Genomic DNA, 14579 nt, shown 5'->3' with positions numbered 1-14579 from the left:
GTGCGTGAAAACACAAAATTGTTATAAACATAGGAAGATTTCTCAATTTTATAAATTATTTATAAATTTGAACAATATTACTCTAACATGAATATTTTACAAATAGAGGAATTCAGCTCTCAAAGCAGAAAAACCATTTGGTATGATGATGATGCCTGGTAACTCTACAGCCATAAATTCCATTTGGCCCTACCTTGGGCCAGGGAGATAGACTAAGTAACCTTTTAGAATTTCTTCTAGCACTGAGGCTCTGCATTTATTGTTCTGTTACTTATTAGGCATGGCTATCAATGGCTAAGGGGTCATTGACCAGAAAAAGTACTTTATTCTTAGTCTACCATTTCTACTTCAAAGGTTCCATCTATAACTGTGTCACTATTTTTTTCCTTTACTTGGTGTAAACACCAGCCTTTTTTTTTTTGCGGTATGCGGGCCTCTCACTGTTGTGGCCTCTCCCGCTGTGGAGCACAGGCTCCGGACGCACAGGCTCAGCGGCCATGGCTCACGGGCCCAGCAGCTCCGCGGCATGTGGGATCTTCCCGGACCGGGGCACGAACCCGTGTCCCCTGAATCGGCAGGCGGACTCTCAACCACTGCGCCACCAGGGAAGCCCCACCAGCCTTTTCTTAAAATGATTTTGTTTTGCTTAAATTTTCTGAGAAATGACTTAACACAATTGCAAAATCTGAAGTGACTAGGGCTGTAAATAGTGTTTGGGGAGGACACTAGATTTAATGAGAGGTCTAAGATATTTTACAAAAGAGTAGACAGAATTTTATTTAGTATATAGCTAATATATCCTAGCTGATAAGATGTGGTCAAGCTAAAGTTATATAATCTGCCTGGTTTCGTAAATAATCACTGTGTTTAGCCCACAGTAGCTATACACAAGCATTTTGTCTGAAAGAGTATAAAAAAGCCATCATCTTTTATTTTTTGTCTTCTAGATTTCAAAGCCTGGTAAGTTATTTTTTTCATAGATAGTTAAGAGGTAAATTGTTATTACAAACTCCTATTTAATGGATTTCAAAAATGTGCTTGGTGTATAGCAGGTGCTCAGTAAATATTTAATGAACAAATGGAAGAAACAATGAATTTCTGTTTTACTGTACTGTGCTGACAGGAAAACAGTGTCTGATGGGACCCAATTATGACATAGAATTCTCTTAGCAATTTGTCTTTAAATGTTAATTAATATGAATACTCGTGAGTCATGTGACCAGGTCTGAACTATATATTATTAAGTAGGACTAAACATTTCCAGCAACTATATATTTTAGCTGCTAATATAAAGTGCCAAGTTGCTGCAACAAACAGTAGTGGGAAAATTACGGCCAGCCAAAGCCAGATATCCACACCCTATTGTTTTGAAGGAATTTAACCTATCATACTACTCTGAGAGAGCATTTATTTACTTTTTGGCCCTCAGGGAAGGAAGGCCTAGAACGATTTTTAAACCTACAATATAGATGCTCAAAAATAATAACTGTAACCAGGACAATTTTTTTCAGTATCATGACTGTGTTCTAGTACTTTTATAACAGATGAATGTGCAAAAGTGTAGTCATCTAATTGGAAGCCAGAGAAAGGAACTTCCAGAGATTTTCTGTAAGTAATAAAAATGCTTAAAATCTCTCATATGTGTCAAGTATTCTCTCTGCTTTAAGATAGACCTATTCCCCCCCTTCCCTAAAAAAGGAGACAGACAGATGAAATTCAAAGTCTACATAAACTTGACTTTCTATCTGTATTGAACCATATCATTACCCAAACGGTCTCCAGTAGGTAGATGGACAAAGTGAATATAAGCTAGTCATGCTGAAGAAGGTAGCCTCTCAGAGAATCTGGTTCAGAAAAGTTAAGTTACTTTACTCATTTGGATTAGTAATACTTGGACCTCAAATTCAATTTTTTGAATAATATGGTTAAAAAAGCACATTATTTGGAGAGTAGCTGGGATTTGAGCAGTGAGTTTTATATAGTCTGGCAATGGTCAGTTTCCAAAGAGATGGGTTACCTGGGCCTTGAGGACTTCCTTTTTGTTTACTAATGCATTTTACTCATCCAAGAGGTTTAAGGAATTGGCAAGGAGAGGAGTCTGGACCTTAAACAGTCAGAAATTTAGGACTTACAGATGTAGATGGAATTTAACCAAGGAAGGCCTTAGCAATATCTAGAAACGTAGATAGGTGGTAAAGCCATTGCTTATCATACGTTCTAACATTATAATTTATAACATAAAAGAATGGGCTAGCCTCTTGACAACGTAAACTGCTAACTGATCTCTACACAGGTGTGCGTGTCCTTGTTGAAAGGTATGTAATTCAGTCCAATCTTTTTCTTTAGATTGGTCACCCTGGGAAAATAAAGGAACTCAGCAGACTCTTTGGAGATCGCTTTATGATAAAATTTATTTTTAAAAAAATTTAATTATTTATTGGTCTAGTCTCTTCATTCCTATCCTTTGATGATCTAACCTATACATTACTGCTACATTATTTTTCAAACAGAACTCTAGTTTCATTATTCTCCAAATTTTTAAACATTTCTCCATCATCTACCAAAATTAAGTACAAACTACAGCATGGCATTAAATTATTTCCATTAAAATAGCCACAACCTTTCCCAATTTATTTCCTTGTACTTCTCCCACATACACAGCCACAAGCTCAATTCTCCTGCAGGCCCAAATTATTAGGCAACAGTGGAGTCGTAGTGGTTACTGCAACTAAGGTACAGGAAAAAGAGAAGAGCCAGCTCCCCACTCCCACTCCAACTGAGAGGTTAAGAAGTGAACACTGCTCAAGTACCCTTCCGAAACACAGACTTGATCTGTCATGCTCTTGCTTAAAACCATTACAGTAAGCTTTTTATAAATCTAGAATCCATGGGCCAGGAGATGGCTAGAATTAAGGGTTCCATGAACTTGGATTGGGGAAAAAAATTGCATCTTTTCAATAAACTCTAGCTGAAATTTAGCATTTTCTTCACTAAGTGTAGGCAATAATCCTCAGTGGTATTAACAGTCCCTATGTCTTTGTCACCATTAGAAATATATTTTCATATCACATTAAAGTTGTTCCAATTACCTCAAAATATAATTTATACTCATCACTATTTTGAAATTACATAATTAGACCTGCTGCCAGATGTTATTTAATGTGTAAGGAAGCACATATATAACTACATCACACATTTGTTTTAATATTTTTAAAACTTTCAATAAAAATAATTTCATTTACATTTCTATGTATTTTACTTTATACATTTAAAAACATTATTCTGAGATAAGGTCCACAGGCCTGGCTGCCAAAGTGGTCCATGACATAAAAGAGGTTATTTTATTTTTACCTTTGTTATTTATACCTATTAATTGCTTATAGTATATAATCTGAACACTTTAGCATGGAATTCAAGGCTCCTCATTAACTGTTCACACCCACTTTATCATCTTTATCTCTGTCCCACCCCTACTTTTCATACTAAACTCTAGTCATACCAGACAATAGTGACTCTCTCTTATCTGGTGGCAGATAGGTTTTTGAATTAACCCTAGTTAATAGACAGTAGCCATGCACTGGCCTGGGCTTTGCCTTACCCAGACCTTCTCTGCCTGCCAGGTGAATTCTTTTAAAGGTCTGTTTTCCCTAATACTACGAGGTCCTAATACGGCTGAATCTTTAATCTTTCTCATACCTAACGTAAATGATCAATGAAACGAATATAAAAGACAGATTCTAAATTGGCAAGGCACTGTGTGTAGTAATAATCTCTAGGGGAGTGAAGTTAGCCTCTGAATCTCATAAATTCGCCTAGCTCTGATCTTTTTGGGGATAGAAATGAGGAGGCCCTTGAGCTCTAAGGCTGGATCCCCAGCTGATAAATCTTGGATGGAGGGGAAAGGGAGGGGAAAGAGAGCAGTAACTGAGGTGGATCTGATTAAGACTGAAGGATGGAAATGTGCTGAAGGGAAAGGCAGGAGTGACGACTTCTCCCATTTCCCAGAGCAGTTATTCAAAACTATCATCACTCTGACCAAGCGTCCCATTCCATCTCTAACTCTCTCTCATCAAATGACTCCCATCTTAATGTTACAGAGTCAACTCTATCAACCTTCTGCCTTCCCCTACTTCCCATCCTTTCCTTTGCTCTAGTTTAGTGGTTCTCAACCCACAGCATCAGTCACCTCAGGAGTTTTTAAAAATGAAACACTGATTCCCGAGTTTGTTTAATTGGCCTCAGATGGAGCAACTGCATTGGTTTTATTTTTAAAAAGCTTCCCAGGTGACTCTAATGTGCATACAAGATTGAGTTCCACTAGTGTTCTTGGTTCTGTAAATTAGCTATTCTCATCCATAAATTGTCTACTTCTCGGTTCCATGGTACACTTTTATGCCTAAGAGTTTCCCATCTTAAAAGAACACACTGTTGCGGCCCACACACTTGCCCCTCATCTCATCACTTTACAACGATGTTTCTTTAAAGGGTAGCCTACACCTGTATGGTTTTTACCAGCTATGTTCTATGACTTTTTACTCTTCCAGCCAGTACTGGCATATGATTTTGTACTCGTCATTCCCTCTGCTTCTGTCTCCTCTCATATTTCTTTGACCAGCTTCTGCTCACTAGCCTTTTAACACAAATTGAGTGACCCAAAGGTCACCTTGGAAAGGGTTTCCTCAAGTCCTTCTATACAATCAGGTTCAGAGTATCCTGTGTTGTTTTTTTTTTTTCTATTATAAATTTACTACCACTGCGGATTCTCTCATCGTCTCGACATAACAGAGCGCTTCAGAAAGCTGAGCCTGTTTCATTTGCTTCTGACTTTCTGGAGTCTAACTCCTGGAAACCACTCAGTGAAAAAACTGAGTAATGAATGGAAAGAAAGGCTAGGAAACGGAGGTCTGGGGCGGGGAAATGAGGGGGAGGGCGTGTGTGTGGAAACGGGGTGGGGAGGGCTAACGGGGTGGAGCTGAGAACCCTGCGCCAAAACTGGGGAGGGGGCAAGGATACCCTAGATCTGCGTGGGCGGTAAAGCGGTCCCCGGCCCAGACACACCGACCAGCAAACCCAAGTGGGGAGCAGGCTTCTTACCTGCCTCGGACCTCACCACCCCAACCAGCCTTCAGGCGGCTCTCTATTGGCCGGAAAACGAAAGCTACGGTCGCAAACCCTGAGTTTTCTACCCCAACATTGCGACATTCCTCTTTAGTAGAGAGAGAATCTAAGGCAGAGTTCCCAGCTCTGCCGTAAGGTGAGGAAGAAAAGTTTGGGCGGGGCCGCCCGGGACGGATGAAATGGGGCGTGTCCGCGCAAGCGCATGCGGTACTCTCGGGCGGCGTCACGTGCGGGGGCGGGGGCGGGGCCGGGCGGCTGGGCCAGCTTCGGCCGGCGGTAGGGGGCGTGGGAGGTAAGTGCGCGCGCCTGCTCGTCTGCAGCCGAGGAGTCGCGCGGGGCGGGGCCTTGTGCGCGGGGTCGGGGGCGCGCGGGCCGGAGCGGACGGGTTCGGGGCGGCGGTTGGCTGTGGCTGCTGAGAGTCCAGCCAGGACGCCGAGAGGCGGCGGAGGAGGCACCGGCGGCACCGGCATAGGGGGCGACAGCGGTTGAGGCGGCGGTCCAACGCGTGCTCTCTGGGCGGGTGCGGCGGGGGATGTGCCTGCCCAGGCCGGGCGGAGTCTCTCTGACAGGGCGGGGGATGCGCGGCGGCCGCTCGCCCGGACCCTAAGGCAGCTGGGCCCACCCTCCCCAAACCCTCCGACCCTCGGTGGTCTCGGCCTCTGCTGTCTCCTCCGGCCTGACCCTGCGGCTGAGGCTGGCAGGCGGCTTCCGCCGAAGAGGAGGGGGCTGCGGTGGCCACAGCGGCGGAGCCCGAGGTAAGACCCGCCCAAGCCGCCCAGCGGCCCTGCGGCCCGGCCCGGCCCACGTCTCAGTCTCTCTCTTTAGCTTTTGCGGGGCCTCTCCGCCCCGCCCCGGCGGAGACGCCCCGCGAGCGGGTCTGCCCCGCAGCCTCCCTGACACCCGATCGCTGCCCCGGGTCCCCCGTAGACCCCACCCATCGTATCTTCCATTGACCAGACACCATTCCGGCCCTCCAACCTTTCTAGGGGTTCTGTCACGGGCCCCCCACTCCAGCACACCGTACTGGAACCTCCTTCAGACTCTCTTAGGACGCTTAATGGGGCCTCGAGATTCTGTCACGTCCTCCCGTGAGCTGACCCGGGTTTGTCACTGTTCCTCAGACCCAGTTACTGCCACCCCCTAACCCCTTGCTACCCCCAGTTCCAGGGCAGATCCATCGTGCCCACCTCTCTTCTCTCCTCCCCCGCCCAGCTCGCTCACCGCCTAGCCGACTAGCTCTTCCCCTACCCAACTCGGCTTTCAGATAGTCTGCTTCGTGATGCTCTTACCTCCCAAGAGATCTGGTGTCAGTCAGCCCCTCTTTAGACACCATCAACAGCGGCCTCTCCCCCCAACTCCTACTGTAGCCTCTCCCCCAGACCTCTTGTCCTTAGGCAGATCTGATTATCTTTCTCCCCGCTCGTGATCCTTTTTTTGGTTGGAAGGGCTTTGCCATGAAATCCTGAAGGGGTGTTTGCGTAGCCTAGTGTGTTCCCTCCGGTGGGGCTTAAGGGGACCAACTGACACCCTTGTTTGGAGGGTTTAGTCTGGTGGCTGTAGAGGAAGAAGGAAGAGCATGGAAACCCCGGGCAGGGGGTGTGTGCTGTTGTAAGGTCTCACAGCCTGCTTCTCATCTTGTCTCTTCTGTAGAACCTGTGAGGTAGTCCAGATCGTGACATTTTAGGGACATCTGTAAGGATCAAAGCACATAACACTAATGAATATAACTGTGTCTCCATGTGGTATCATTTGCTTCACTTTCCTAGATTTTTACAAATCTTTTGCACTGTTTTTGAAGGATACCAGGGTGCTTTGTTTTTTGGATTTGCTGTTTGCGAATTTGCTGGAAAAGTAAGATTTGTAGCTTTCCTTAATCCCTGAAGACTTTAATGTCAGTTTAATAATAAAATTCTTCTACCTGGTGCTACTGTCTTGCTTTTCCAAGGAGCAAGTACAATTATCATGCAGTGTTCACCGATGTCATTACCAACAGCCTTCTCAATAGTAAAATATTGAATAAAATGTAGTTTGTTGAACTACTTAGCTGTCAAGAAGGAAAGGTAATTTTACACCAGATGATCAGTGCATAATTTTATCATTGGTATAGGGATGAAGTATAGAGAGGTTTTTGTAGTCAGTACTTTAAAATTTTTATTTTGTGTGTGTGGAACTGAGGAGGGAGAAAATCATATTAAAATTATAGGTCATAACTACACATAGTATAAAAGTCAAAAGGTTCAAAAGAATATGCAGTAAAAAGTTTCTTTTCCCCCTTCTTATCCTCTAACCACGCGTTTTCCCTCAGACGCAACCACTGTTTCCATCTTTGTGTCCTTCCTGTGATATTTCTAGCATACAAGTCTATACATTTATATTTTTAAAACACTCCACAGACAAATCCTTGCATACTGTATACTATGGATATACCACCCCCCCTTTAATAATAGATCCTAGAGTTCATTCAACAATAGTACATTTGGAAGTGCCTCATTTACTGGGTGGATAGTATTCCATCCTGGTGATCTTGAGGTTATTTTCAGTCTTTGTTTTTATAAACAGTGCTGCATGCTTTTCTTTTAAATGTATCATATGTTTTGTATGTTTTAAGTAATTTTCAGGATTTGAAAAATTTCATGATGATTGTTTTGTGAACCTACAAAAAAGCATATAAGTAAAGTAAATTTCTCATTGAATCTCTAAGCTTCCATGGAGTGACTGGCTTTGATAGAGATCATAATGTTTGTCAGGAAGTTACTGAAGGATTTAAAGAAGGGGACTGAAATGATAAGATTTGCATTTTTAAAAGATCACTCTGCTTTGAGGAGGGTGGATTGAAAGGTAGACTAAATGTGTCAGGAGGGTAAATGATGATGGTACAGTCTTCATTTGGGTTTTGAGAGTAGACAGGATTTGGTGATTTCATTGGATTTGAGATTAGGGTGAGGGTTCATAGAGGATAAGATCTAGGTTTCTAGCTTGTGCCTTTCACTGAGGTGGGGATCCATATGAGGGAGGAGTGGAATTTTTATTTTTGTCAAGAAAGGGGAATTCAATTTGTGGCATGTTGAGTTTGGGTGATTATACTTCTATCAGATGTAGATGGCCAGGAGGCAACTGGATTTGTGGCTTAAGCTCATTATCAAGTTCTGTGTTGATAGTAATAGATTTGGGTGCAAAAGGTGTACTGAGAGGAGAAGAGATTGTAGGATAGAAATCCAACATTTACAGTATAGGTAGAGTTGAATGTCAAAGCTAGTAAATTATGTGATTAAGTTCTCTAAAAAATCTTGTTGTAGTTTAAACATCAATAGGTTCACTGTCTGACAAGACTTTTTAACAGTGTTTTCCCTGAGTGGTATATAGTACTGAGGGAAATGGAGTAAACTTAGATTATTAAAAAGGTAAAACCTCAGTAGAAATTAGCAACATAAATCCCATTTTTTTCTAATCATTTAGATTATACTATTGTAAAAGTTTGTTCAATCTTCACTGTTTATAGAGAAGTATAGGAGCTTGGAAAATGTGGTTTGCCAAGAATATTAAGTTTTTTGGTTTGTATGATTTCTAGTTATATTAGTAATAAAGATTAGTCAAAGATTTTTCAGTCACGTTTTTAAAACATAACATGACTTACTGTATTTATTCCTAAGTCCAGAGCTGCAGTGTAGAGCTCTTGCCTTTACTCTGGATCCTTGTAAATCACTTCTAATGGACATCTCCACTGGGATTCATATTTCACAAGCACTTAACACATGTACAAAATAAAACTCTTCTTTGCCTCTCTTCCCTCCAAAAAGGTGGGGGTAGAAGGAGACAAACTGCAACACAATTTTTTCTTTTGATTGTCTTGATGAACGGTACTACTCTCTCCTCCTCATGAAGCCTTTAGGAATCTGGGAATCATCCTCCACTGCACTCTGTACCAAACTACCAACATCACAAAGTCCGGCACAGTCTTCCTCATGATATTTCAGATCATTCCTGATTGCTATTTTTTTGTTGTCTCTGTTTTTTTTTTTTTAAATGTTGGGGGTAGGAGTTTATTTATTTATTTTTGCTGTGTTGGGTCTTTGTTTCTGTGCGAGGGCTTTCTCTAGTTGTGGCAAGTGGGGGCCACTCTTCATCGCGGTACGCGGGCCTCTCTTGTTGCGGAGCACAGGCTCCAGACGCGCAGGCTCAGTAGTTGTGGCTCATGGGCCTAGTTGCTCCGTGGCATGTGGGATCCTCCCAGACCAGGGCTCGAACCCGTGTCCCCTGCATTAGCAGGCAGATTCTCAATCACTGCACCACCAGGGAAGCCCCATGTTGTCTCTGTTTTAACCCCGAATGTCTTTTGGTCTTCTTGTCTTCATCTGCCTCTTGTTTTGCCGTACCCTCTAGTTCATTCTGTCCACTTTTGCCAGAGTAAGTGTTCTAAAATGCTCTTTTAGTTAGGCTATTTCAGTTGCAACGAAGAGACTCAAGTTACCTTAAGTAGTGGAGTGCTTATGGAAAGAAAACATGCACAAGGGAACCCAGGAAAAGTTAAACAGCTTGGTCTCAGGAAGAACAGGAGCTTAAAAATAAAACTAGAGGGCTTCCCTGGTGGGGCAGTGGATAAGAATCTGCCTGCCAATGCAGGGGACACAGGTTCAATCCCTGGTCCAGGAAGATCCCACATGCCGTGGAGCAACTAAGCCCGTGTGCCATGACTACTGAGCCTGCACTGCAGAGCCCGTGTGCCACAACTACTGAAGCCCGCGTGCTTAGAGCCTGTGCTCTGCAACAAGAGAAGCCACCGTGGTGAAAAGCCCGTGCACCGCAACGAAGAGTAGCCCCTGCTCACCGCAACTAGAGAAAGCCTGCGCACAGCACTGAAGACCCAACACAGCCAAAAATAAATAAATTTTAAAAATAATTAAATAAAACTAGAAGCGGGAAAAGACAGATTTTACTCTAGTGCTCTACTGTTAACTTGTCTTAGCTACTTTTTCTATTTCGTTTTGTATTATTTTTTCTCTCTAATCTCCTCCCCCACCCAATCTTATGGCTTCCATTTATTTCTGATTTCTTCCTCCTTATAACTACCGTGTCACTCCCATGCCAACATCTTACCTCCTGACTACTGTCTTTTTTCTTTTTTAACATCTTTATTGGAGTATAATTGCTTTACAATGGTGTGTTAGTTTCTGCTGTATAACAAAGTGAATCAGCTATACATATACATATATCCCCATATCTCTTCCCTCTTGCGTCTCCCTCCCTCCCACCCACCCTATCCCACCCTTCTAGCTAGTCACACAGCACCAAGCTGATCTCCCTGTGCTATGCGGCTGCTTCCCACTAGCTATCTGTTTTACATTTGGTAATGTATATTGGCTACTGTCTTTTTAACTTGAGCTTCTGTTGCTGACTTTTTCCTAAGATTTTCTGGTTTGAATTCCCAAGAAACAATCTGTTTGGCTCAGCTCTGTAATCATGGGCTGCTAGCAAGCCTGTGTACTTGGGTCATGTGACTACTCCTGGCCATTTAGTGTTGGCTGTGTGTTTATTTGTGCATGTGGGTATGGGGCAGGATCATAATGGTGAAAAACATGGGGCAGTGTGTAGGCTAACTTTCCCACAAAATGGGGTTGCAAACATGGCAGGCACCATGATTGACACAGTACAAATACAAATCTAATCATATCCTTTCTGTTGAAAGATCTTCAGTGCTTTCCCATTGCTTTCAGGATAAAGCTTAAACGGTAGCTTGGCATGTGTGTGAGATCCTTCGTGATCTGACTCTTCTTTAGGCTTTCCTTCCTTGCTCTCTTCCTTAAATTCTTTGATCCACTCATTGAACTTAGGTCTTTGCACTCTGTGTTCCCTTTCCCGCCTTTCCCTTCCACCTTTCTCTGCTTAACAATCTGCTATCTGATCTTCAGGACTCAGACGAGGTGTATCTTTGGGAAGCCTTCCTTTACTTCCTCCAGGTTAAGTTAGGTGCCACTCCTATAGTATGTAGTGCTTGCTTCTGTCACAGCCCTCTAATGAAATTCCTAATAGCTTGTCTATTTTCTTCACTGGGCTGTAGCTTCTTTGGTATCAGTACAATATAGTAAGGCATGTTTTTAGATTGAGGATTTTTTAAAAAGAATATGCTTATTATAAATTATATATAAAAAAGTGCACAGATCATAAATGTGCAGCTCAATAAATTTTCACAGAATGAATACACAAATGTAAACAACACCTACATCAAGCACGATACAGGATATTACTATCAATACAACCACACAGGCCACCTTATGCCCTCTTCTGGTTGCTAGTCCAGTTCAAAGAGGATTTAATTTTAAGTGGGAAAACTCTTTAACGTAGATTTCTCTACATATTTTGTGTGTATCTTTAGACATACAAGAGACATAGATATTAGAATTTTGATCCTATGGAAAGAACATACGTAATTTATATTAGTACAATTTTGGCATACTTTCGTGCAATAGATAAATTCAAAATCACATCATATTTTAATATTCAGTTATGGGATGTTTGTATTTAGGTAGATTTTCTTGTTTTTAAGTTTAATATTTTAGAGTAGTGGAAAAGAATATGACAGACCAAAGAATATTTGCTTAAAATAGCCTGTTTTGAGTGGGGATCATGCTTGAGATGGGTATAGTAAACATGTAAAGCACTTTCCAAATGGTGTTTAGCCTCTGGGTTTTAATGTGAATTATGTTGCTAGCATATTTTGGCAATGGGGTCATCCAACGGGCAACTGGAGTATAATTTTACATGTACAGTGAGGAAAGGACTAGCTGTCCTGTGTCATAGACAGCTGGCTTGCTAAGAATTGAGTTTTTTTTGCAACTAGCAATAATTTTAGAGCATGCTTATTCTTTTTCTCAGTTTTGATTTTTCTTAAACTTTAAGATTATGTGGCTCTTTGAGTATGAAGGAATTCTTTTAAACATAGTTTTTCCTTAGATGGAGTTTTCTGTCTGTAAGTATTAAATTTGTTAAGGCCAATTAAATGGAAAGAATACTATAGACTTTTAAACCTGGATTTTCAACAGACCTCGATTCAATTTCCAGCCTCATCCCTTATGAGCTGTCATTTGTGGGCAAGTCACTTAACATTTCTGAGCTTCAAGAATGTTCATCTCACAAGATTATCATGAGTTAAAACAGTTTATGTAAATAAAGCACCAAGCACGTAGTAGATACTTAAGAAGTCTTCATTTTCCTCCTTGAATATGTCTATTTCTTGTTATGTTTAAATATGAGATCAAGAATTTAAAGAATTTCATTGTGTGGCATAAATAAATGGCCATCAAAGTTTGTTGCCAGTAGAAGTCAATCTTAGAAGGATAGTCTGCTAGCTGTCTTTCAAGTGTGATCATAGTTTTCAATTCAAAAAGGCTCTAAAGAAGTGCTTCTCTTGATGTCTTAGTATATCAGATTAATGGATGTTAGAATGTATTTTGATTCAGTGTGAGGTACAACAAAATGTTCTGTTTGCCAATGACAAACATTCCTTAAATCATTGACAGATTGTACTACTATTGCTGTCTGTAGTGTGTAAGTATTTGAGATCTGTTTACCTATATTGATTAGATGATAGTGGGCTGAGTAGTCTCTGGATTTTTTTTTTTTTTTAAAGACAGTTACTTTATTTTATTTTTTTGGCTTTGCCGCGTGGCTGGCGGGATGTTAGTTCCCCGACCAGGGATTGAACCTAGGTCCCCAGCAGTGGAATCGTGGAGTCTTAACCACTGGACTGCCAGGGAATTCCCGAAATTTTTATTTATTTATTTATTTTACTATAAGGGAGAAAGTTCTTCAGATAACTATGTGGATATCAGTTTATAAATGATCTTGAGATCGTATTTTTTCCTTACCTTCTTTTGCAACTCTACCTTATTTTAGTTCTCTTCCTGCCTTCCCCCTCCTTCTTTAAAAAAAGAAAATATTTATTTGGTTGCACTGGGTCTTAGTTGTGGCAGGCGGTCTCCTTAGTTGCGGCTCACTGGCTCCTTAGTTGAGGCTCACCAGCTCCTTAGTTGTGGCATGTGGGCTCCTTTAGTTGCAGCAGGCGGGCTCCTTAGTTGTGGCATGCGAACTCTTAGTTGCGGTAGGCATGTGGGATCTAGTTCACTGACTAGGGATCAAACCTGGGCCCCCTGCATTGGGAGCGTGGAGTCTTATCCACTGCACCACCAGGGAAATCCCCCCCCACCCCACTTTTTCAAATAATGAAAATACTTAGAAGATGTTGAGGGACATCACTGGCCATACAGTGGTTAAGACTCCATTCTCCCATGGGTTCGATAGCTGGTTGGGGAACTGAGATCCCGCATGCTGCACGGTGCGGCCAAAAAAAAAAAGTGTTGAAAAGTTGAAAGAATATACCAAAGAGCATTGATAAGTCAGCCACCATAAGAACCTGCTGTATAAAAAAATAAATAAAGTTAAAAAAATAAGTTAACAGTATGCCATCCACATTTGCTGTATCGTTTTCTATGTGTATGTGTGTGTATATACTTTAACTGAACCTTTTGAAAATTGCGACTATTTTGACTTTTACCTCATAACACTTGAGCATATATCTCCTAAGAAAATATTCTCTGTATCACCACAGTGCCATTACCAACACCTAAGAAAAATAACAGTAATTTCCTAATAATATTTAGTATTCAGACTACTAAAATTTTCAGTTTTCCAAACCAGAATTCAGTCAAGATTTTTGCATGCATTTGATTATCTTTTTAGTTTCTTTTAATCTAGAAAAGTTTCTTATACCGCTCCTTTTTCTTATGATATTGAAATTTCTTTGACGAGACTAGATCATTATCTTATAGAATGGCCTGTTTTTTTTTTTTAACATCTTTATTGGAGTATAATTGCTTTACAATGGTGTGTTAATTTCTGCTTTATAACAAAGTGAATCAGCTATACATATACATATATCCCTATATTTCCTCCCTCTTGCGTCTCCCTCCCACCCTCCCTATCCCACCCCTCTAGGTAGTCACAAAGCACCGAGCTGATCTCCCTGTGCTATGCGGCTGCTTCCCACTCACTGTCTATTTTACGTTTGGTAGTGTATATGTCCATGCCACTCTCTCACTTCGTCCCAGCTTACCCTGCCCATGTCCTCAAGTCCATTCTCTATGTCTGTGTCTTTATTCCTGTCCTGCCCCTAGGTTCTTCAGAACCTTTTTTTTTTAAGATTCCATATATATGTGTTAGCATACGGTATTTGTTTTTCTCTTTCTGACTTACTTCACTCTGTATGACAGACTCTAGGTCCATCCACCTCCCTACAAATAACTCAATTTCATTTCTTTTTATGGCTGAGTAATATTCCATTGTATATATATATGCCACATCTTCTTTATCAGAATGGCCTGTTTTCTAGTTACCTAATTATTTCTTTGTGCTTTTGCTTAACTTGTTCCTCTGTTCCGTGTATATCTTGCACGGTGGAAGTTATAATT

General features: G+C 41.5%; 2 protein-coding genes across 19 annotated transcripts in view; one reads left to right on the top strand and one right to left on the bottom strand.

Moving 5' to 3' along the window:
* The window catches only part of SENP8 (SUMO peptidase family member, NEDD8 specific), a 69219-nt gene extending 64000 nt beyond the window's left edge, over nt 1–5219 (bottom strand). For 7 of the 9 annotated variants that reach the window (XR_012330199.1, XR_012330200.1, XR_004525231.2 and 4 more), the window contains exon 1: nt 5095–5219. The gene's annotated coding sequence lies outside the window, so the exon portion shown is untranslated. The remainder of the gene's footprint in view (nt 1–5094) is intronic. The other 2 variants (XR_012330204.1, XR_012330202.1) reach the window with 2 other exon arrangements.
* A 269-nt stretch (nt 5220–5488) lies between these two features.
* MYO9A (myosin IXA) overlaps nt 5489–14579 on the top strand; it is a 268571-nt gene continuing 259480 nt past the window's right edge. For 5 of the 10 annotated variants that reach the window (XM_033851931.2, XM_033851933.2, XM_033851934.2 and 2 more), the window contains exon 1: nt 5494–5873. The gene's annotated coding sequence lies outside the window, so the exon portion shown is untranslated. Of the gene's footprint in view, nt 5874–14579 lie in introns of all 10 variants that reach the window. The other 5 variants (XM_019949170.3, XM_019949149.3, XM_073801201.1 and 2 more) reach the window with 3 other exon arrangements.

Source organism: Tursiops truncatus, chromosome 2, assembly GCF_011762595.2.
Source record: "Tursiops truncatus isolate mTurTru1 chromosome 2, mTurTru1.mat.Y, whole genome shotgun sequence".
Taxonomy (NCBI): Eukaryota; Metazoa; Chordata; class Mammalia; order Artiodactyla; family Delphinidae; genus Tursiops; species Tursiops truncatus.
This window is presented reverse-complemented; position numbering and strand designations above follow the sequence as displayed.